General features: G+C 39.7%; 1 protein-coding gene across 4 annotated transcripts in view; it reads right to left on the bottom strand.

The window, feature by feature from the left end:
* LOC113032772 (RNA-binding motif, single-stranded-interacting protein 3-like) overlaps positions 1-22,846 on the bottom strand; it is a 166,977-nt gene that overhangs the window by 37,452 nt on the left and 106,679 nt on the right. The window lies entirely within an intron of this gene.

Consider the following 22,846-nt stretch of genomic DNA (forward strand, 5'->3'; position numbering starts at 1 on the left):
CTGTAGAGCAATAATTATATCACCTGAACTGAAGTGTTTTCTAATCATTGTACATAAGGGAAGCATAAGGTGAAAAGCATCAGTCTTAGCTTTAACAAAAGTACAAATCAAAGCTTTGCATTTGCTTAAGTGTTGTGTTCTAGTATCTGTAGTGAAATAATGCAACTAACTATACTAAATGTTTCACTCAGCTCAAGCAGGACAAGGACGGCAAAAACACTGTCGGAGACCGCGACAAGATCATTAGTAACAGTCATTAGTGCTGTTTCTGTGTTACAGTGTACAACAAACCTGACTAAGAGTCTTCAAAGTGACCATTCCTCTGCAAATTACTGAAAAATCTGGAGAGCAAGTTAATAATGGCTATGATTATAACCTATAAAGACCAATTACAAATAAAGCTTTATTATACAGCAAAGAAAACCAACATTGCTCTTTGCAAAAATAATTACTACTTATTTTTCTTATTTGACTAAATAATTGCCATCTACTGAATCAAGCAGCCATTTAACATTTAAGTTCTGTCAGTCTGAAAATCATGTACGGTGTTACAGTAGAGTGTTACAACTTATGTCTAAAAATGTATCGTTTCATGCATCAGTTAAAACACTCGACTCCAGGTACGCGACGGCCAGCTGGAAACACTTCACGCAAGTCGAGCTGCCCGAGATTCACAGAATTTACAGTAAATGTTACATTTTTGTGATTTATATCGTTATCGGGACGATAGAATTCTTATATCGGGATATGAGATTTTGGTCATATCGCACAGCCCAGGCCAGTGAACACTCTTTCAAGGATGAGGAAGTACACATCTTGGACAGGGAGGAAAGCTGGTTTGAGCGTGGAGTCAAGGAGGCCATTTACGTACCTAAGGGTACATCTTTTGCCATCTTATAATGCTGTGATTGCAGCCATTCCCCAAATCTGTGAATGGTATTCATGGCCATTGATCAGTGGTCTTTGATCAGTGGTCTTTGATCAGTGGGTTTTGGTCAGTGGTTGTTGATCAATGGTCATGAGAATTTGCATAATTAAGATTAAGGAACTGACCTCCCAGCCCATTGTTCCCTCAGTGGGTTGGTTTCAGTCATTATGCAAATGTACTGTTTATAAGATTGGGGAAACCTGCTGTCAGCTGAGACTGAAGAAGTCACTTGGATGAGTGACGAAACGTTTCTCCCACAAAACGCTACGTCCAGATGAACAGAATCATCTTTTTGGAGATAAACGACGTTTTTATATCGTCATCCGATATATATCATTATATCGAACAGCCCTATCACCAAGGGGTCCTCCTTGTTTGAAAGAGACCAATGAATATAGCCCAAAAAAAGTCTGTTTCTATGTCCATACGGCCACCTGACCGTAGTTTTAAGACAGACTTGAAACACTGTGATCTCATCATGAAAACATTTTAATAAGGTCTGTCTTGAAAAGCAGAGAAACTACAATTTACACAGGTCTGAAGCGAGCACAAGACTTTGATGATTTCAGTGATGTAACTCTTTCAGGGAGATGACTCTGAAAGCAATGACAGATACTACAGCTGTAAAATTCTGCAGCTTTGATGTTGCTTCTTTCGTCTGTCACTGCTTTTATAAATGGGAGCGCACAGAAACATGCACGCAAATGTAAAGGAGTATGTCCAAAGTCAGAGGCTCTGTGTGGGAAGACAATTGTGTCATCTTACATTGGACACTCAGCCAAAGGAAAACCCTTGCTGATGGAGAGATATATTCAGATGTTAGAAAGAAAGGTAAAATATTTCAGACTTCTTCACTGAACTCGTTCTGCTGATTCTGAGTCACTGATTGCATAGATTGCTTCGGTCACAGTCTGCCAAGCTTGGGTCTCCCACTTTCCAAGCATCTCTGGTGCATGCAAAGAAAAGACTTCAGTGGATGAAGAAAACATTTAGATTTAAAGACAGGCTCATCAGGTAGCTCTTTTATTGCATAAACACAAAGGTATTCACACACAAACACATGTACACACACCCAAACTGCTGATCTCTAAACCTTGGGGAGCCAGTGGCTATGATGTGCTGTGAGCATGGTTTGGGTCTACTGCAGAGAAATACGAAACTATTCTGAGACAGAATTGTTCTGAGAAATCTTCTTTACCAAGGTCACCATGAAGGCATACAATTCACATATTTTTCACATAATTTTCATGCCGATTAAACCATTCAATGACCCTTTGAGCCCCATCCTAGAAGAGACAATTTCAGTCATGAAAGAAATCTAAAACATATGATAACGGTGGTCACTAAAGCAAGTTTGTATTGATTTGCATCTACCTTCCCCCCACCCTTTTCTTGATGATGGTGGTGGGACGGTTCCCAAACCATTCCAAAGAAATTCCTTCTATAGCATAACAGAGCCACTGGGTCCACTTACTGTGGAGTGGCACAGTTTCCATTTTTCTTTCCTGTAATTTGTCACAGACACTGGAAGCACAGTAAGGACAGGGGTTGATGTCTTCATGCCCATTATAAAGAAAAAGAATGAGTATGTTAATGCGGGCACCTGAGTTTTAAAGTGGTTAAAAATGTTATCGCCACACAAAGATGATCTCAAGGATCTTTTATTATGATTCAAACAAACAAACATGTGTGTCTGACGATACCGTGAGTTTACTAGTAATGAAAATAACACAGAAAAATCAATTTTTGCTTCAACACAGAGCTTTGATTTTGAAGAAATAATCTACCAATAATACTGGCAGGCCAATATTGTTGGGTGATATTAGCTATTAGCCAAAATATTGGTGTGTGCATTTATAACAGGCAATAGATGAAAATTTAATAAAGATCAAACAGACATGAAAAAAAAAATATCCTCAAACATTTTATGTTGATGTTGCATAGTTTGTCCACCAGAAGGCACTCTGCAACTTCCCTTTTGGAATGCCATTTATGCAACCAAAGCTAATCCAATCAGAGTTCGGCAGAGCATAAATCATTAAATAAATAACTACACATAACTGAGAAATCTGGTCATGTTTCCTTTGTCTGAAAGGAAAAAAAAATTGGCTAATATATCAGATTTCCAGATTTTTAAATCATCTAATATCGGTATCACATCGATCTTAAAAATCCTACATCAGCCAGGCTCTATTATTATTTGTCAACCAAAGCCTTAATATAACATGTCCAGTGGATTTATATAGCTATGTGAAAAATTGTTACAATGCACAACCAGTTTTAAGGCTCTCTAAACTGTAAAAACCCAAGAGAAGATTCAGCAGTGAAACACTCCAAAGCTAATAAGGGAGAAAGCTGCAAAACTATCGCTGCACATCCAAGTTACAGGAAACCACTAGAGAAATCGCAGAGGAAACTAAAACACAGCAATTAGACTGTTGAAAGTCTGAATTTCTGTCATTCAAACAAATAAGCTGCAGAGTCTATGCTGTGCATTACTCTTACTGTGGTACCACTGACAGAATCCCTCTCCTGCTGTTTGCAAACCACTAAAAGATTAAATGGTAAACCAGAAAATTTCCTAACCCTGTGGTCAGTTTGGTCATCATGTGTCTTATACAGTATCTTTCAGCAGTTCGCCAATTTCAGAAAAAAAAACTGGGTCAGCTGTTTAGGCACACATTTTCCATATAGTTTGTAATTTCTCTAACAAGGGGAATGAATGCAGAAAAAACAAGATGGAAGTCATAACCTCACTACTATTCTTCTAAATTTATGTCTTTCGTGCCTAAAAATTTTAGGCTCTCTTTCCATCATTCTTATTGGCTCCATCGGGGGAAATCTCGTGGAAGATGAGCATGAAAATCAATGGGGGCAATGTAATGTTTTACTGTCACAATTTAAATTTTACTACAATACCTCCTTTCAAAACAGATTTCTGCACAACCTGTGCATTTGCACTGCAAGTGGGATATGAGCTAAGGTGCTCTGGAGCACCCACACGTGAATGAACTCTACTTGACTTTGCTTAAAGTTGCTGTTTGCACAAAGTTACTTCACAGTGATCTCTCACTCTGCATGTTGCAAATGACTCACTTCTCTCTTCCTCTGTCCCCACGTCATTCTCTATGTCTCACTCGCTCTCTCTCGTTGTAACATCTGTCGCAAGCTGGAAGCTGCTTCACACCAACTGTGCCTCTCTCTGACTGGGTAGCCTGCCTGCCAGCTAGTCAGCCAGTGTTTTCAGCCCCATTAAACCTCATTGCTGCATTATTATAACAGGTCTATGCCTCTAATGCTCCTACACTGCAAGGCAAAGGCACCTGCTGAGGAGCTGGAGGGTAAAGCGAGGGCAAAGCAACGGTTAAATATCTGTGAGAAATGCCAGATCAGTCTGCGTGTCAGTCTGCATGAGCTGAGACGGTACTCGAGCATCACTTTTCTCCGCAATTCAGCTCATATCTGAAATCCCAACACTTCACATCAGAACTAACACTTTATTACCTCCCACGACCCTTAAAGAAATGAGCAGGAATTGAACATGTATGGAAGGAAAGATGAAGAAAAACAGTGTAGACAGAAACGCTTTGAAAACAGACAGCTGACCACTTTCAACCAGAAGCAGGCTGATTTGAGAAAGCATTATGTGTTGAGTCTTCCGTTTTACCTAATCCATCCATTCTTACTTCTCCTTCACTCACCTCCTTCCAATGCTCTAACCTCCTCCAATCTGTTCATCCTCCCCCTTTTCTCTCCTTTTTTCCCCTACTTGCTATTTGCTGCTCCTCTCTGCTCAGATTAAAACCTAATCTCCTATAATGGTAGCCTTGCAGTCTAAAACACTATCTGAATGCTTAATTAATATTTAAAGGGCAGAAATTTCCCTCCTCTCCCTTCTCATTCTTTTCCCGTCCTCCTTCCACTTTTCTCTGCTTCTGTGTCATTTTCCTTCATCTCTCATGGCCAGCTCTCGCCATCTGCATTTCTAACTTCTTTCATCTTGCTCTTCCTTAAGTTCTAATCTTTCATAATGATTGTCTGAGTGTCTAAATGCTCTCTAACGGCTTAATCAATACTTAATGAACATACCATAAATACTTTATGAACCCTAAACCCTGAAATCCCCAGGGTTTCATTAGCCATGGAGATATACACTTTTCTACATCTTCGACATGACTGGAAGCTCACTGAAATCAACACTGGATACTGATTACATCATCATTTAGTCTCTGGTCAGTACATATTATCGTAGCAATGGCAGCTGCAGCTGCTTCTAAGTTACGTGTGTTTATGTGTCTGTAACAGACAGATCATTAAAAAATTGTCTATGCAAGATGCCATTTTACCCAGCTGTAGCGATACACGGGATGTATCTTTTGTAGTAATTCTAACGCTTTTGATACGCCACCCACACATATTAAACTGCTTTGCAATTCCAACTACATGTCAATTTATTCCTAATGGATGTGTGAGTATTTTGAGGGAATTGGGTTTGATATGCAATAGGGCACATGCCCTATTTAATCATCCAGGTAAGAAAATCCCAAAAAGTTGATTCGGGTCATCTGGGCGAAGCGTTTTTCAGAGGGAGAAACGTTTCATCACTCATCCAAGTGACTTCTCCCACTGAAAACGCTGCGCCCAGATGACCCGAATCAACTTTCTGTGAGTGGGGCACATGCTTTCAACATCCAAACACACATTTTTCAATCAAAAATAAATAAGATAAAAACGAGACAAATCCATGCACTCTGTAAATTCCAGTTTTCTGCTCTGGTTAATTGGCTACAAAAGGTCAATTAGCTTAGCTAACCTTTAAAGGATTGCAGTAACGTTCCAGGATCATTAAAACTGTAGTTCAAGGTTTTTCGAGTGATGACATATGAGAATATATTCAGAAGTAGAAAAGCTGTTTTCCACTCTGTGACTCTCTAGTGGCTGTGAAGTGGCAAAGAAACCCTGATGACTCAAAGAAATGGCATCACTCTTGACTAAGTGAGAGACTGACTATGTTTCAATGTTTAATTCAATTACAGGACAGTTTTTTTCTTCCGCAGGCTTCTAACACTGCATCTTCACACTCTGTATGACTCATTTCAAGCATTAGGAGATGCCTTTCTAGATAATTGGCGCTACACACACACACAAAGATCTCACAGTTACACATAAAGCGATTAATCCGTTTACCCATCTATCCATTAATTTACATGTTTACTTGTTTCCTTTTCCCTCTTTTCTTGGACTTCTCCCCTGTCCTGGCATTGCAATTTCAATATGGCTTCTTCCACTCTTCTCATGTTTTACTCACTCTGTCTCTACTGTGTATTAAAAGGCCAGTAATTCGTCACAAAGTGCAGTTCCTGCTGCACATCAGTGTGCAGGCTGCTCGTCTTCCAGCCGCCCAGAGCTGGAATCAATCACCCAATCCTGAGACACTGAAACCATCAGGGAGGGTCAGACAGAGGAGAAAGAGACACACAAGTACATGGAGAGGAAGACAGAAAGAGTGTAGGTGGACATGCAGACAGAAAAGCCTTGTGTGGATTAAGTAAACATTTCCTTGACTGGATACAGACAAAAAGGTTTCATAAGTTGAGCAATTTAATTTCCCTTGGGTGTGATTTGAAATAAGAACAGAAATCATGAGATAGGCAACATCAATAGACTAAACAAAACGCTGGTCCAGATGTAACGTTCCATCAGTCATATTGCTTTTTTTGTTGTTGTTGCTGTTTATTCTTCAAAGTGACCACACAAATGTAACTTATGAGTGTGGGCCTGATTCCTAGCAGCTGAGTAGAAGTGGTGTCATTTCCTGTGGTTATGTGGCTGTTGTTGCTTTCTGGCACTGCGCTGAATCTTTTTCATCTCAAGTTTCTCATCTTATGCGATGCCAGCAGAAACAGGTGAGTGATCCCTGTTGGGATTAAGACTATGCTTTTAGCTGACTGGTAAAAAGTTTGAGGATCCTCCTTGAGAAGTTTTTAAAGAAAATGTATAACAAATGTTACATTAATTCCTTATAGCTGATTGCTAGAACGCAAGGTAATAAGCCATGGGAAGATAGTACTATAACACAAAAATCCAAGCACAAGGATGATACACACAAACACCTCCACAGCCCACCCTGTGTGCACATTGTACACACACTTCTCTCTATTTAGTTCTCCCTTTCTTTCTCTTCTGTAGTACTGAATGCTGTAATCAACACTAATGGGACTCAGCTGTTGGCCAGTCTAATTACCTGGAATGCAGACAGATGATCACTGAAGCAGGCACACACACACACAGACACACACACACACACACACACACACACAGAGTCAGGTTTCCATCACTTCAGAGGACATTACATTAACTTCATTTCCTAAAGACCGACTCTAACCTAAATCACAACCAATATCTTCGTTCGAGTCCTTATCCTAACTCAAACCTAAAATTAAACCTTAAGTCTTCACCTTAAAATGTAATGATTTGCCTAATGGAGCTTTGAGTTTATCCCCAAACACATGTCTTCACAATGTGATTGTGTAATTTGTCCCCACAGTATAATTAATACCACTGCACACAGACACACACTGCAGTATTTTACTTTCATGCACCTGCCACTTTGTGTGTGTGTGTCTCTCTGCAGTCTTGGTTTTATGTGGTGTTTTGGCGACATGTGCTTTTAGAGATTGCGTGTGGATGCATTTGCAAAAAGTCAGTAAGAAGCAAATACATTTAGCTTCTAACTGTTTATGCTTCTTCTCCTACTCAGGAAGTCCAAGTAAAAAGCCTGGCAGAGAAAAATCACGTTGTTAAATTTACACAAAACCTCTTCATTCTTTATGCCTCAGTTTTATATTAACCGAATGATTCCAGTGATTTTCCCTAGCTATATTTTCCCAATAATTTCACTTGTGCCATTTACCTCTAACCAACGACTGGACAAAGAAAAACTTCTTGAAGGAGCTGAGAAACAAGGAGAAACAAAACTAAAGTAAAATAACCTTGAGTTAAACCTTCTTTTTTCTGCCACGGCTGTGACAGAGCAGCACCTAGTACTCTGAAAGCCTCACATAATGCAATATACAATAAAAGGATCATGAATTTGTACCTTTTATAGTAGAAATAGGGCACACTGAAATGCTGTTAAGGACATAAAACATTTCACAACAACAACAACAGTCTTCCAAGTCTCACGAGATAGAACAACAAAGATATTTTTAAGACTTAAATGTTCATAAAAACAGAGATTTTGAAACAAATCTTTTGTATGTCTGACGAATGTGTCTGTGTCATCCGAGGCCTCATCAGCCTGATGTCATACTGTCTGCCTGAGGAAAGAATGGGCTCGGGGGAAATCCTCAATCTAAATGATTAATACAACCTGGAACCAAGGCGAGGACTTGTCTGTCACTCTGCAGGTACATAGAGCATGTAACACCTTTGAGTATGTGGGGTGGGGAACGATGTGTGTGTGGTGGGTTGGGGTCAGCATTTGAAGGGCTGTTTAAAGCTACTTCAGAGGGATTTGTTAATGATTACAACTACATAGACAAACACACACCCAGAGGTGTCACACTGACTGCAAATGATCAAGGCAGAACTTCTGGAGAGGAAGTGATGGGTAAACAAAAGAGATGAGCAAAAGGAAATTTTAAATAGATGACAATGATTATCTATCACGTGACTGCAGAACGCATGTGAAATATACATGTTACCAGTTCTGGGCTGGACCCCTTTAACCTTTAGAACTGCTCTGAGCCACAGGGGCAACAAGGAGCTGGACACCTCAGAGATTTTGGTCCATATTAACACAACATCACACCTGCTGCAGATTTAGCAGCTGCACATCCATGATACAAATATCCCATTCCACTGCATGCCAAAGGTCCTCTACTGGTGACTGTGGAGCCCATTAAAGTTCAAGAAACTAGTTTGAGATGGTTTGTACTTTGTGAGCCTTATCCTTCTGGAAGCAGCCATCAGGAAATGGGTACACTAAAGGCATGGACATGGTCAGCAACAACTGTTCCAAAAAACAAACAACCCCCACCCCAAAACCAATCCCCCAAACTATTATACCACCTGCCAGGTGGTGGTTTAAGGACAGAGCCACGCTTTCAACTTTTTTTATGCCAAATTCAGACCTTACCATCCAAATCTTGCAGCAATCGAGACTCATCAGATCGGGCGATGTTTTCCAATATTTTGTTGTTCAAAATGCAGCCTCATTTTCCTATTAGCTAACAGAACGCTGTGGTCTTCTCCTGCTGTAGCAGATGCTCCTCTGCAGGTATTGTCTGTTGCATTCTTATCAGTTCATAGCGGTCATCTCATTCTGGCATCAACAAGGCATTTTCACCCAGAGAACTGATGTCCACTGGATATCTTCTCATTTTCAGAAGATTCTCTGTAAACCTTTGCCAATTCAAAGTCACTTAAATCATCTTTTTTCCTCATTTTGATGTTATTTCAGGAAATCTTTTAGGAAGGATCAGATCCTGAGTGCTTATATTAAGTATAGTAATTATCATTCTTGAAATTGTCAAATATCTAAACTACAACACAATGCTGATTTGTTAACTGTGCCCCTACGTTCTCTAATGAGCAAAACAAGTGTTTTGTGTTAACAAGCAACAATAACCAATTATAGCTACTGGACTTTTCATCAGTTTTCATTCTTTTTCTTTAAATAAAGTCAGCACTTTGCACAGGAGTATTTAAGCTTTGTAACACCCTGCAGTGTGCCAGTAAAATGCAGGGAAAAGTTACAAAGAAAATCAAAGATTCAAAGCCTGCAGTCCTGGATACATGGTCTGCATCCTTCACAGTAACTCTGCTACTCTTAATACCACTTTAACAGATTAAAACAAAGTGGAGTTCAGCTCCTAAATTCACTCACACATTACCTCTTCCACCCCCACTCTCTCTATCTCTTTCTTTCACTGAATTGTTCCTTGATTGTCTGTCTGTATTGGAGCATTTCATTAGACAAATGCAATAAACCAGAAGGCCTGCTGGATAGCTGGATTATCATTGAGGAAGCACTTTCTCGGATAAGGAAAGCGAAAATTAATAAAGAAAGTTTTCAGACAAACTTATTAAAATGCATTTTTTTCCTTTGCCCCCCCCCTTTTCTTAAATGGTATGTAGCTTGTCAGACAAAGCACTAGAAAAAGAAGTGAAGAGCCACAGCCAGAGAGAAAACAAATTAAAAGGAAACTACAATATCTTTTTTTTTAAAAAAGGTCCTGAAAAATTCAAGTGAAGAGAAGATTTGTGCTCTTGGCAGTGATTAAAACGCTTCTGAGTTCTGAATCAAACTCTGAAAGAAGATGAGGTATTCAACGATGTATTTGTTCCCCCCATTATTTCATGTTACATGTAAAAATGCCAAGATACATAAGTGTAAAGGAGGCTGCCGTTTGAAAACTGGTGCAGGAAAAATACCATCTAATTCGTTTCATCTTCATGAAAACATTTGAGAAAATGCATGAAAAAAGTATAAATGCAGGATTTTAAGGCAAGAGCTACAACCGTACTCTCAACTTCATTGAATTGCCATAAAAGTCAAAAAAATGTGGCTGTCATACCAGGGTATGTAACACTTGTAGTACTTTATGAAAGGAGCAGAAATTTTGACGAGCTGGTAGATTTGCTGTATAACGGTTAAGCCGTCTGTATCCGCCCACACCTTCCGCTGGCCTCGGCTATAAAGTTCAAGAGGAGAGAAATACTGGTTTACACTTCAATAAAAGACCTTTTTCATCAACTCTGCTCTTCTGACTACATCAGTCTCGCTGTAATCCAACCATCAAGGTCAAGTATGTGTATGTGCGTGAGTATGCGAGAATGACTGTGTGCTGCAAGAAGGCAAGTTTAATCTCAGGGCAATCAAAATAAAGGAAAACAGCATTAGTGCAACTTTCCTCCACAACTTTGAATATTTATTTTTCCTAACTGTGATTCAATCAGAGTGGCCTGAATGAAAAGTGTTATTTGGGTCAAAGCACTAGCATCTAATCTAATAGTTGCACTTCCATCATTTCACTCTTAAACATTCACACCTACTTTCCTGCACAGATCATTTTTCCTTAAGAGGCCACTGAGCAGCTCTAATGGAGTTCTGGGGTTTCATTTTCTCAAGGACTCTGTGCAGTTTAAGTTAGCTTAGCTCTTCAGTGCCAAACACATGTTAAGCTAAAATGCATACTTCTGACCTTATCTTTAATTCTCAGCATGTCTATCAACTTTTTAAAAACAGAAATACACTTAGACACCAAATGCATATTTCATTTTCACACAGTCTACACGAGTGACTGAGCAGCCACTAGAGGATTTTTTTTTTTTTTGCCCCAATACAAACACACAAACATGTGTACACATCTGCCAGTTGTGTGTTTTGTGCTTTCACATGACACTATTTCATCCTGATCAATGCCTTTGTCCTACAGACCCAAAGCTCAAAAGCTGTGGCCTGTTGCCATGGTTATCTCTATTTGAAACCAGAGGGATTAACCTCTGTTTGGCTTGGGAGAGAGACAGGAAGATAGAAAAAATGAGACAGAGGAGCAAAACGAGAGGGAAAAGGTGTAGGAAAAACAAGGAGGAGTGAGAAATCCAATGAGTAACGAAATAAGCCAAAGTGACAATAATAAACAGAGGGCCAGAGACACAGCAGTGTCCATTAACCCCCCAAAATGTGACGTGTTGTTTCCCCCCCCCCAAAGTTTTCTGCACCACAGGGAGTATAAATCAACAATCACACTGCTGTTGGGTTGTTTTGATTAAGTAAAAATAACTGAACAAACACTGGGTACCATGAATTGTTTTTTCCCCATATTGTTTTTTAAAGCACATGATTCGAACCGTTTCTTTTTAATAGAAAGGACTGGTGTACCTGCAATACTAGAAACATAATCAGCACTATAATCTTACAAGTGACAAAACATAAAAACAAATCTGTGACTGACTTTATTTACATCTGTAATACTGCCAACTTGATCCCCTTCTTAAATTTTTCTTTTGGCCCAGCTCTGTTGATTTGGGCTACACAGAAACCACTGTCACACAGCACATTTCAAAACTAAATATTGGGATTCTCTCACTGAGATGTTGCCTTTTCATTTTCAGTTGTTATGCTTTGTTGTGAAAAGCAACAAAAGCCATAGATGTTACACGCTGAGAAAAACATAGTACAGCAAATGATCCTCTTTCTCAACTTCAAGAGTGAGAGTTTGAACCAAGGGCTCTGGCTGCAGAGTGTCTGTGTTACAGACACAGAAAGCACATGTAGAGACATTTAATGGAATTAATGTAACATGGAAGCATAAAAAAGAATTTCAGCTGCAGCCGTTTTGCATCAGGAGATGGGCTTTTGAAGATGCAACTTCATTTGCAGTATGTGGTCGTTGTGAAGATGCGTTTTCAGTGTGTGTTGCTGAGGAGCTAAGATGAGAGAGTAGAGATTTTCTCGCCATCTTTTGATGTCGGGACGAGGGCACAGTGGGGCCAGCTGACAGCTTGTTGGGCCAAGGTTATTTACTTTTAGAAAGGGAAAACCAGCCTGAGTCAGCAAACACTAAAGGGCAGTCACACATACGCACATTCACACACACTCAAGCGAAGACACATACGCGCATCCCACCCTTGCCGAACTACACACCTACACACGCAGCACCAAGAGTTTAAATAGTCTCATCACAGGAACACCATTGAGAAAACAGCAGTCTAATTACCATCATATCCTCTACCAAGGACACCTCATGATGGCAGGCTCATACTCATCTATTCATTTTACATGTACAGACCACATCCTCCCCTCTTACAAAGCCATTATGCCTTAACAAGGGTTCTTAAACCCTCCCAGTCCAAACTGAGCAGGTTTAGTGTCCTCCTGAGACAGAACCTTGTTAAAGCTGCGTCATTAGGAGCAGCCGCAACAACCTGGCCTGTCTTCTATTTCAGGGGCATTACCCCAAATTGTGCATGTATAGGATCTGATAACCAGGAATAAGCAGTGAAATAATTAATAATAACCCCACTACCAACACTCACACTCCACACACACACACACACACACACAAAGGAAAAACCAGAAGCAATTACATATGATTTATTATAATAGTATGCATAGCAGCAGAGAGCCAACCACCCTTATATTTAACATTCATAGGATGAGCCAGGAATTTTTACCCTCATGCTGAACTTTGGTTGCTAATGTCCAATTTCCTTTCTCTAGTCAGAATGTGAACGTTCCTGAAAAAGGACAGCCAGTGGCTGTCATTAGGATTCTCAAAGTTCTTGACATTATCAGTCATTTTCATTTTTAGTTGCACCCTCAAATTAAGCCAGCCAAAGGTCATAACGATGGAGTCTGGTCATACGGTTCTTTTATACTGAGCAACATTATTTATGTCCTTAGCAAGCATTAACTCAACTTGGCACATTTACAGAACTGATTATATCAGCTTTAATATAAACAAATTCATTGACATTTAATATATCATTTTGTCTGTACTGAAGTTCCACCTCTACAATCTATTTGCATTTTGTTTATATTTGCATCCAATATAAATCTGAAGCATTTGGTGTGTATCTAGAAAAAGATCTTGAAATGAAACCTGGGGGACATCCCATGTTAAATTGCTAACTTTTTCAATAAACTAGAGATACAATCAAACAGATGACAAGGCTCATATACTTTCAGTAAGTAAAATAAGTACAATTTTGTTTCTATAGGACCTCATCAAGATAAATATCAAAGTCCTTCATACAAAAATATTAGGAAAAAAAGTTAGCCTAAAGTATGTATAAAAATATGGTTTTAAAAAGAGATGCACATTTTTGTAATACAAAATCTATAAATCAGATCTCAAATTATGAGGATTTTGCCATAAAAATACAAACCTCCTTAAGGAGTTACAAATAGACCCTCAATCAATCAATTTTCCTGTAGACTCCTGGTGGAGCATAGGGCCGCAACAACACCACGGCAACGGACTGTTCTGGGCCGTTCTCTTCAGCTGGGTCCACGTCATTCCGGCGGCCTTCACTTCGCTCTCGACAGATCTTCTCCATGTCTGTTTGGGTCTCCCCACACAAATAGACCCTGGATAATTAAAACTTGTGACATCTTGATTCTGTTGTTTTCATTGCTATAGAGGTATGTGGTATCACTACACCAAGATCTAAAGAGCTCTCTAAGGCCTTCAAAAATAAGCTCTGTCTAGCTTTGAGTCTGGCAAGTGACCCTCCACCGCCCCACTCTTCTCTGGAACAGACTGTTTGATGCCTAAAGAAGTCTACAAGAACAGAAACATTTGGTCACACTAAACTGCAAGTAACTCGCAGAGTGCAGATCAAAGAACTTTTCAGTACAAGAATGTCAAACCGGCTGTGAAGTATGGCGGCGGAAATGTTATGCTGTTTGGGGTTGCTTCACTGCATTAGTACACAATCTGCAGTCTGATTCCGTTACACAAAACAGCTTAACTATTAAGCTTAAGTGGAACTTGAGTTTTTACTTGAATAATAATAAGAACATTAGTGCATCCTCACATGGCGAAAAGAAGAAATAGATAATCATGGAATGACCTATTGCAATGGAAGGGATTTAAGAAAACTTGTGTCAGGGACACAAGGATAATTCTACAAAACTCCAAGCAATCATTCTGCTAAGTGGGCAATACTCTTTATCAATGTTTTTGCTCCAGTCAAAATTGGAGAAGATGTTAAACAGCTAAAGTTTGCCTGAAGGATATGCAACGAGAGACAGATGATGCAGACGAAGAACAGTTTATGCAACAGGAGCGAAACAGACTGCAAAATAATAAATGTTGACTACGATGGACTACCCCCCACCCCACACACACACACACACACACACACACGTTTCCATATATACATACATATAGATCATTTTTTATTTCTATAAATACACACAGAATTACAAGTGCATTCATTATTATTATATTTAGCCAATTTTCACTGTAGTGTTGTTTAATACACAACTTTCATCTCACTTTCAAACATGTTGTTTTTCTCAACTGTCCTAACCAATGGCTTGAAAAGAGATACTAGCATATATTTGGAAAACCCTTTCAAATTAAGTGTAGGTCATAAATCATACGTATTTATAACACTGTCAACAGAAAGATTAAGATTTCTTTAGGTACTTGTTATATAATTGTTGCTAACAACCCCACTCACACTACAACTAGCGCCATACAATTCACTGCAATTTATTATGTATAGTTTAATTGGAACCTTGTATTACAAATGTGGTGGAGTAGCTATAACATATCTAAACCCTCCATGTGTGAAATTGCACATTGTAAATAATCATTAGAAAAATACAACAGGACCAAGAGCTGAGGTAATTAACACAATACATCTCTAGCATACAAGTGCCATTATTTTCTCTGACACCACAAATCCTTCATCTGAGTAAATGTTACAAGGACACCCAACTCAAATGTTATCGTCCCACTGAGTGGTCATTATCAGCTGTAATCAGTCTCAAAGATATCGCCACCAGGCATCCAGGTAACAGCAACTGGTAAGCATTGCAGGTGTCCAACTCAATAATCACCACAACTCTGTGCACCACCCTCTAAATCAACAAGCACAAATGACTTCAAGGATTTCAGTGAAGAGATTTTTCTAAATGAAGAGGCAGAATGGAGATATGTAATTGAAATGAATAAATACTTAAAAAATAGATAAGTGAAGAATAGTCAGACTGCATGGCAGAGCGAGAGGAAAAGGCTTCATTGGTTTTCAGTGGGCATGTACAGACTCAGACGTACTAAAAGGTTACAGCATTTGATTTGTGATATTCCACTCTAAAGGCTCTGTCTCTGTCTGGAGGAGCAGTTTGGCTACTGCTGTCCACAAAGTTTGATCGATGGCTGAATTATGCCATCGGATTGCGAACCTAGCCGACTATGCTGTCTGCCCAATGACAAACAACGAACGTGCCTGGCCACCAATAACAATGAGAGATGTGAGGACCGAACAGCCAATCAAAAAATAGAAGCAATAGTGTCCCCATAAAAAGGGACCTTTCACACAGCCTCTCTCACTGCCATTAATATACTTCACTCATATGTATTCCACTGAGTGTGTGGGGAAAAAAAGATTGTAAATGCAGCGCCACCATTTTCTTCCTCACACCCTCCTTTTCTGCTAGCCTTTTATTTCCTTCTTATACTTCCTCCCTCTCATAGTTCAGGCTGCCCACTCCACATATACTCCATCTCTCTCCACCCTCCCTTGCTACAGTTTGGGCTTCCCACTCCCTCCCTCCATCAATCACCGCACGCACCCTCCCTCGCTCCAGCAGCCCACTCAAAGGCTAATTCCACAGAGGGAGAAAATGTGAGGATAGGCATTTTATAGTGTTTTCCAGTTATCTCTGTCCTTATAGAGCTGTTCTCAACCCAGCTCCATCAAACCAAGCACCACCCCCACTCTCTAGCTGCCTACTCCATCCCTCCTCTGTTCATGGCAGTACTTCCCTCATTCGTCTTTGTTTTCCGTTCTCTCGCGGGTAATGCTGGGGTGAAACCAAATCTGAAGGGTTTTTCTTAATGAGCCATTCAGTAGTTGAAAAACATCTTACTCTAACAAAATGACTGAAAATTGCTTGAAATGTATTATGCAATTCCTCTAAAATAATATAATTTCACATGTTATTGCTGTAGCTGATTGCATTCCATTGCTGAAATATGAGGCTATGAAGATGTAATGCTTTCATTCACCACCAAACAAATCGTGCATTTGCTTGGGAATCCATCCTTTACTGACTGTCTTCTTAAACATGACAAACTTCAAATTCATCCCCAACCTGTACTGATGTTAGCAAACATGATTGTTAGCTTGATTCCATTTCCATGACGCTCTCGCTCTATTTTAGTTCTCTTTCAAAGTGACTCAGATTTACTACAATGTACTGGCTGCGTTTATAAATCAGATGGCAATTATTTGCAAATCATCAGAGTCAGATAGTGCTTGTTTAGAGACAAGTGGCCTCCCACCTGTGGAATCGCTTTGGTCCACAAATACTTGCAATTGGTCACCAAATGTGAAAATAAATCAGTGCAATCAGTGGCCAACCAACAATTTATCCCAGTCACAAGCACCTTGCTATTCTTTTTCTTGGCCATTACACCAGCTTCATAGTGCAGCGGTTTGTACATTTACACAACAGGCGATAGATCCCAAGTTTGAGAATAGGAGGAAACAAATCCCTAAGAAGGTTGTGTCAGGAAGAGCATGTGTTGTATGGAGCCACATCAAAAATGTGGCTCCATCTGCTGTGAGGAAGGTAAGATGTCTGGGAAAAACTACTACTGCTGCCCACAGAGACTACAAAACATATAGCAAATTAAGTTATGAAGCTAATAACTTAAGTTAACAACCAGGGACTTTGATCTATACATACATATGTGTACACACACACACACACCCTCTTCAGTTGTCTCATCAAAAGACCTATGGAGGACTCAGTACAGAACAACCCATGACAGCATTTGCATTATCTAAGCCGCAGCATTTGGTGTAAGCAGCAACAAGTTTGCCACAAAAGAAAAAAGTATCCTCTGTTTTTATTGCCTGCTCTGCCATCTCAAAAAAGGCAAGCATTTTACTGATATTACTTTTGTTAATGAAGCATTTATGAGCCAGGGCCTTTCGAAAGAATGCTCTTCGCGGCTGCATATTGCATAAGCTCAATAACCTCAGGTTCTTGCAATCTATCCTTTAGCAGTACTGTACACTGAGGAGGGAGAAAAAAAATGTCACGAACGGATAATGAGTCACTTATGTTTTATTAACATCTTCAATGTTTACCATTTTTGTTATTCAACTAGAACGTTGACATTATACAGATTTATAAAGGTCTCTACCAAAAACAGTATACGTGTTCTCGTGTACTCTTTATGCTCATATACTAAAAGACTTCAGTTCTGTTTTCAGTACTCTAACATTTACTGTTGTGTAAGTAATCTTTTTTGATGGCATAATACACAACTTAGTAAAGCAGTAAAATGAAGAAACTGTTGTGTGTCACTAGGAATTATCATGATTACTGTAATGATGAGAAATATTTTTTCATTAGCAATGCAACAGCGGCGCATTAATCACCCAAACACCTATATTCATCTTCATTTTCCTCTCAGTCTCCCTGCCTCTCACGCTCTCTCCCCCATCCAGTCCATCTCTTTCTTTTGTTTTCTCACTTATCCACTTAACTCCTACATCTCTCTCCCATCACCCTCTACGCACACTAACATAAAAAGACACATGCACATACACGCGCACACACAAAGCCAAGGGATGGTAATGCAGGGTTAATATGATTGGAAAGCAGCTGATGGTTGTGCACATTCAGGCCAGATTACATTTAATTCGATTGGGTTTCACTCACTAGGATCCCTCCCATTCCTATTTTCCTTTCTGTCCTCCTCCTGAATGTCCTCTTCCTGCTATTGTTTGGCTAGGGGCTGTCAGGTCTAACAAAAAGACAGTAAATTCAGCTTTATAACATCCTTAACCACTCAGATCTGAGCAACTTGCAATGCAAGTTGATGGCATGTTTTTTTTTAAAGAATATAGAAATATTATAGTTGATATCTCTGAACACAAATAGAGAATCCAAATACATTTTGTTTAACTGCACAGAGACAACCTTCTTTGTCATAGCTGTGTATTCAAAAATAATCTACATAGTTTATAAAAAGAAGAGTCCTCTAAAGAGATGGGTCACTTCAGATTTTACAACAGAAGAAAGGAACATTACCATTATCACCTAGCCCAGGGTTTTCAATTTAAAACTCGGCTTTTCAGTCACAGGCTGCTCTTTACAAAGCAGAATAACACCAACATTTACATTATATGTGCTGGCTGGTGAAAGTATTCAGGTGTATTACTGTATATCTGGCTGACAAAATAAAAAATACACTCAAACAAATGGCTGAAAGAAAAAAAAGAAGAGGAAAAAAACAAACAGGTTAGAAACAAACGGGTAACAGAGTGATAGACAAGCAGGAAGCAGAGTGGGGGGAAAAAGAAATGCTCTTGTCTTCCTGTGTATGTGTTTTTGTCTGGTTCATCTTTATTTTATGTCTCAGTTGGTCCTGCTGGCCACGTCTTCCCATCACTAACCTCAGCTGTCAGACACACACAGACAGCCACATAAAAGCAGTACACATGCAAGAAAGCTTGCACACACCGTTTATATCAGTAAATAAAGTCCGGGGGAGCGAAGGAAGAAAGGTAAGAAAGAATGAAAGAAAGAAAAAGAAAAAAAAAAGAGGCAGATAAATGACAGTCAACCAGTGTCGTTAACTTTACGAGTGCCCGTTTTCTTTCTACCCTTCACACACTGTCCTTTCTCAACCCTGTAACTAACGACTCTGGAGGAGGCATTGCAGCACCTGCTGCACACATACACACACGGTTTGGGGGGAATGTACAACAGAGGAAATGGGGAGGGTGTGTGTGTGTGTGTGTGTGTGTGTGTGTGTGTGTGTGTGTGTGTGCGCGCGCGCGCGCGCGCAGCAACTAAACCAACCCCTAAAATAGGATTAAATGGTGGGATTGGGGGTTAAAAAAGAGAGAGAGAGAAGTGAATACAAAGACAGGAGGTGCCAAGGACAAAGTGGAGGGGAGAAGAAAGAAGGGAGAGAATAAGGGAGGGAGGTGTGAAGTGTCACTGCCAGTAGTACCATCTCTCTAATTAGCATAGTGACCTTGGCCCTGTGTAACTGTTATTATATACCCACCCACACACACGCGCGCGCACACACACACGCGCGCGCACACACACACGCGCGCACACACACACACACGCGCGCGCGCGCACACACACACACACACACACACACACACACACACACACACACACGGGCTTAGGTGATTTTGTGTTTGCAAAATAAAATAATGCCCTGATATGAATGTTAATATTCAATACTTTCACATTGCTGAATGTTCTTACAGGGCTACACATGCTTTTCACAAAACATTTTGTAGTGCATAAAATGCAGAGAAGCACCGATTCACATATTGGTTAAAAATCAGAGCTAGAATTTAAATCATTCGCTGTACTCTGTGTAATAATGTTAGGGGGATTCAACCTACAGATACTCTTACAAAAAGAAAGCAAGAATGAGGCTGGGAGACAGAAAAACTAACTGTGAGTGAGCTGGCGAGAGCGTGAGGGAGTACAGCTGTAGAAGTAATCATCTTTCAGGTCAACAGTAATTACCAAGAAGACTGAGGAAGTGAGTATAGGACACACGCACATACACACAGTTTCTTGTCTCTTCTCTCATCTTGGCTTGCTGTGTTTTCTTCTCGTCTCATTTATTTCACAACCAAAACATGCACCTGCTACAAAAGAAGATGTCAGTGCAAGCTGCAGGGTTTAATGGATAAAGGTTTCTCGCAGTAAATCCAGTTATATACACACTAGCAGTCTAATCTTGCTTCAACTGTGCTCTAATTAATTCATGAGTGATGTCAGGAAGTTACTGTAATCATGGCTAACACAGACTGCTTACACTGTGACATATACTGCTGCTTCCAGCTCTATTTTAAGCTATTTCCAGCGTCTTGCCCTAAATGCAACCTCTCAGCACAAGCCCCCTACATCTCTTAAATTATCTGACATGCAGCATGATGGTTCCCGTGTTTGGTTTTCCTGCTGCCCATTGATTCGTTTCTGTCGTCTGTCATGTGTATAAACCTGTCTGACATTTCTGATTCGTTGTCTTGACTGACCAAACTGCTGGTTCGGCATTTAAACAAACACGCAGATAACACTAGGGATGGCTATAAGCATTATGTGGTGTAGTCCATTTCTCTTCTGAGCTCCTGTAGGCACAAATGCTTACATCTATGACATATCATCTCGTCTCCCGTGTAGATTTATTTGTCCAACAATGGCTCTTAAAAGTGGTTTTTTATACAACACAACTTTTAACTATTTATACCGTTGCAGAGGAAGTTAAGCAAAACCTAGATCCTGGGATCTGTAGATTCACAATCATGTTTGCCTTTTCCTTTTTTTTAATATAAAGAAAGGAAAAGAGAAAAGATATTTTAAGAACCAGATCCACAGATAAGCAATTTCCATGCTCTTCTTGTCTCTACAGATTCATTTTTTTTTATTCATCCTTCCAAACAAGGTCAATGATATAGTACTTCCTCTCAAAACCTATTCTATCCCCAGTTACTATGTTCAAGTCTCTTCCAATCAGTTTTAAAAGGCAGTAGATCTCATGCTTTTTACTGTATCAGAATATAGTAAGCCTCTGTGCTTCCTGGTAGCTGGGAGTAACTATAAAATAAGAATATAAAGTTGTGAGATATAATTTTTATACTGTATAGGCTGCATAGATCAACACTATGAGACTTTGATACAAGTAGGAAAAATGTACGTAAAGAGCTTCAGGGAGCATCATGAAATATCCCACACCATTTATGTTCTCAATATGGGATTATAAGCCTGCCTTTATTTATCTGAACAATTGCTTTCAACACAGAATATGTTTTCAGATATTTAAACGTAATATGCATATGGCATGCTTGGCTAGATTTATCTTTGCAGATTGGATGCTATGACATTTAAGGCCAGCACTGGCTCAGTAGTGACGCTATCCAAACATCCCGAAACCCCAAAATAGGTAATATTTGTCTTAGATGTTTCATCCCTCTTTAAAACAAGCTGATCATCTCTCTCTCTCTCTCTCTCCGCCCTTCACTTTGTTTGAAAGACTCAACTATCTTGCAGATTAGACGCAACATCAAAGCTTACCGTCTCAGCTAGCCTACACAAAATCTCATTGTACTGCTATAAGTTTTCAATTGTCAGTCTCTCTAATTTAAAAAAAAAAGTTGCTCAACTTACAAAATGTTCAAGGTTAGGCTTGAGATGGAACATCCTCCATCAGTGTTTTAAGACTGTAAGATTTATTTACTGCTCACTGATCTGGGAAAGTTATGTGGGACGTCAGCAGCTCTTCTGCATAATTAGTTCATGAAACTGGAAGAAGTCTGTAATTTCATTTGAAATGGACTCTTTGCCCTCCGTTCCATCCCTCCAGAGAACTCAATCTCCAAGGAGTCAAGGGTTCTCCCCTCTATAACAGCTAAACACATCAACCCTGCTCCTCCCTATCCCAATACCCCCCCACCCACCACCCCTAAGCCGTTACGAACAAAATAAGAGATGGAAGTCTAATGAAAAGAGGTTTAATAGAAGAGCAAGGCAAAGGTGGCTCAAAGGCTTGCTGCTGTTTAATTCAATGGGATGCTCTTGGTGCCTGAAGACTGGCCTATTTTTAATTGCACTCCTCTCTCATTTAGAAAAGGAAGTATGCAGCAATACAGCTTTAATGAATCTGAAAACAAGACAGGCTATTCACTGTCTCTCTGTCTTTCTCTCAGGCAGGATAATGTGATTGTGCTGGTTAGGTCCAAGTTTCGTCACAGCATTGTTGTCCTCTAACATGCACACATGCGCACACTGCAGATTAACCTGCATGCTTTCCTTAAGAGAAAAGAAAGATAGGCGTGTTCCCTGCTACTATGCAGTCTTATAAGATATACTAACATAAGGATATAAATTTAACAAACACCCACTTTCTCTAATCTCATCTGTCTTTCACACACGTTTTTGAAAATAAAACAGAGCATTACTAAAGGGCCACATAAGACCAAAAAGCAAAGAAAGATTGTGGGAATGTAGGAAGGCAGTCAAGCCTTAATCTGCGTCATTTTGTTTGTTTGCCATGAAAAAATTAACTCCAGGACTAATTCGATCAGTAATCTCAAACCGACTCAAGCAAACCTGCACCTGTCAGTCTCGAGTCAACCCAAAAGTATTACTCGCGTGTAAACCAAGCGGTCACGGCAAAAGTTTTG

Source organism: Astatotilapia calliptera, chromosome 11, assembly GCF_964374335.1.
Source record: "Astatotilapia calliptera chromosome 11, fAstCal68.1, whole genome shotgun sequence".
Taxonomy (NCBI): domain Eukaryota; kingdom Metazoa; phylum Chordata; class Actinopteri; order Cichliformes; family Cichlidae; genus Astatotilapia; species Astatotilapia calliptera.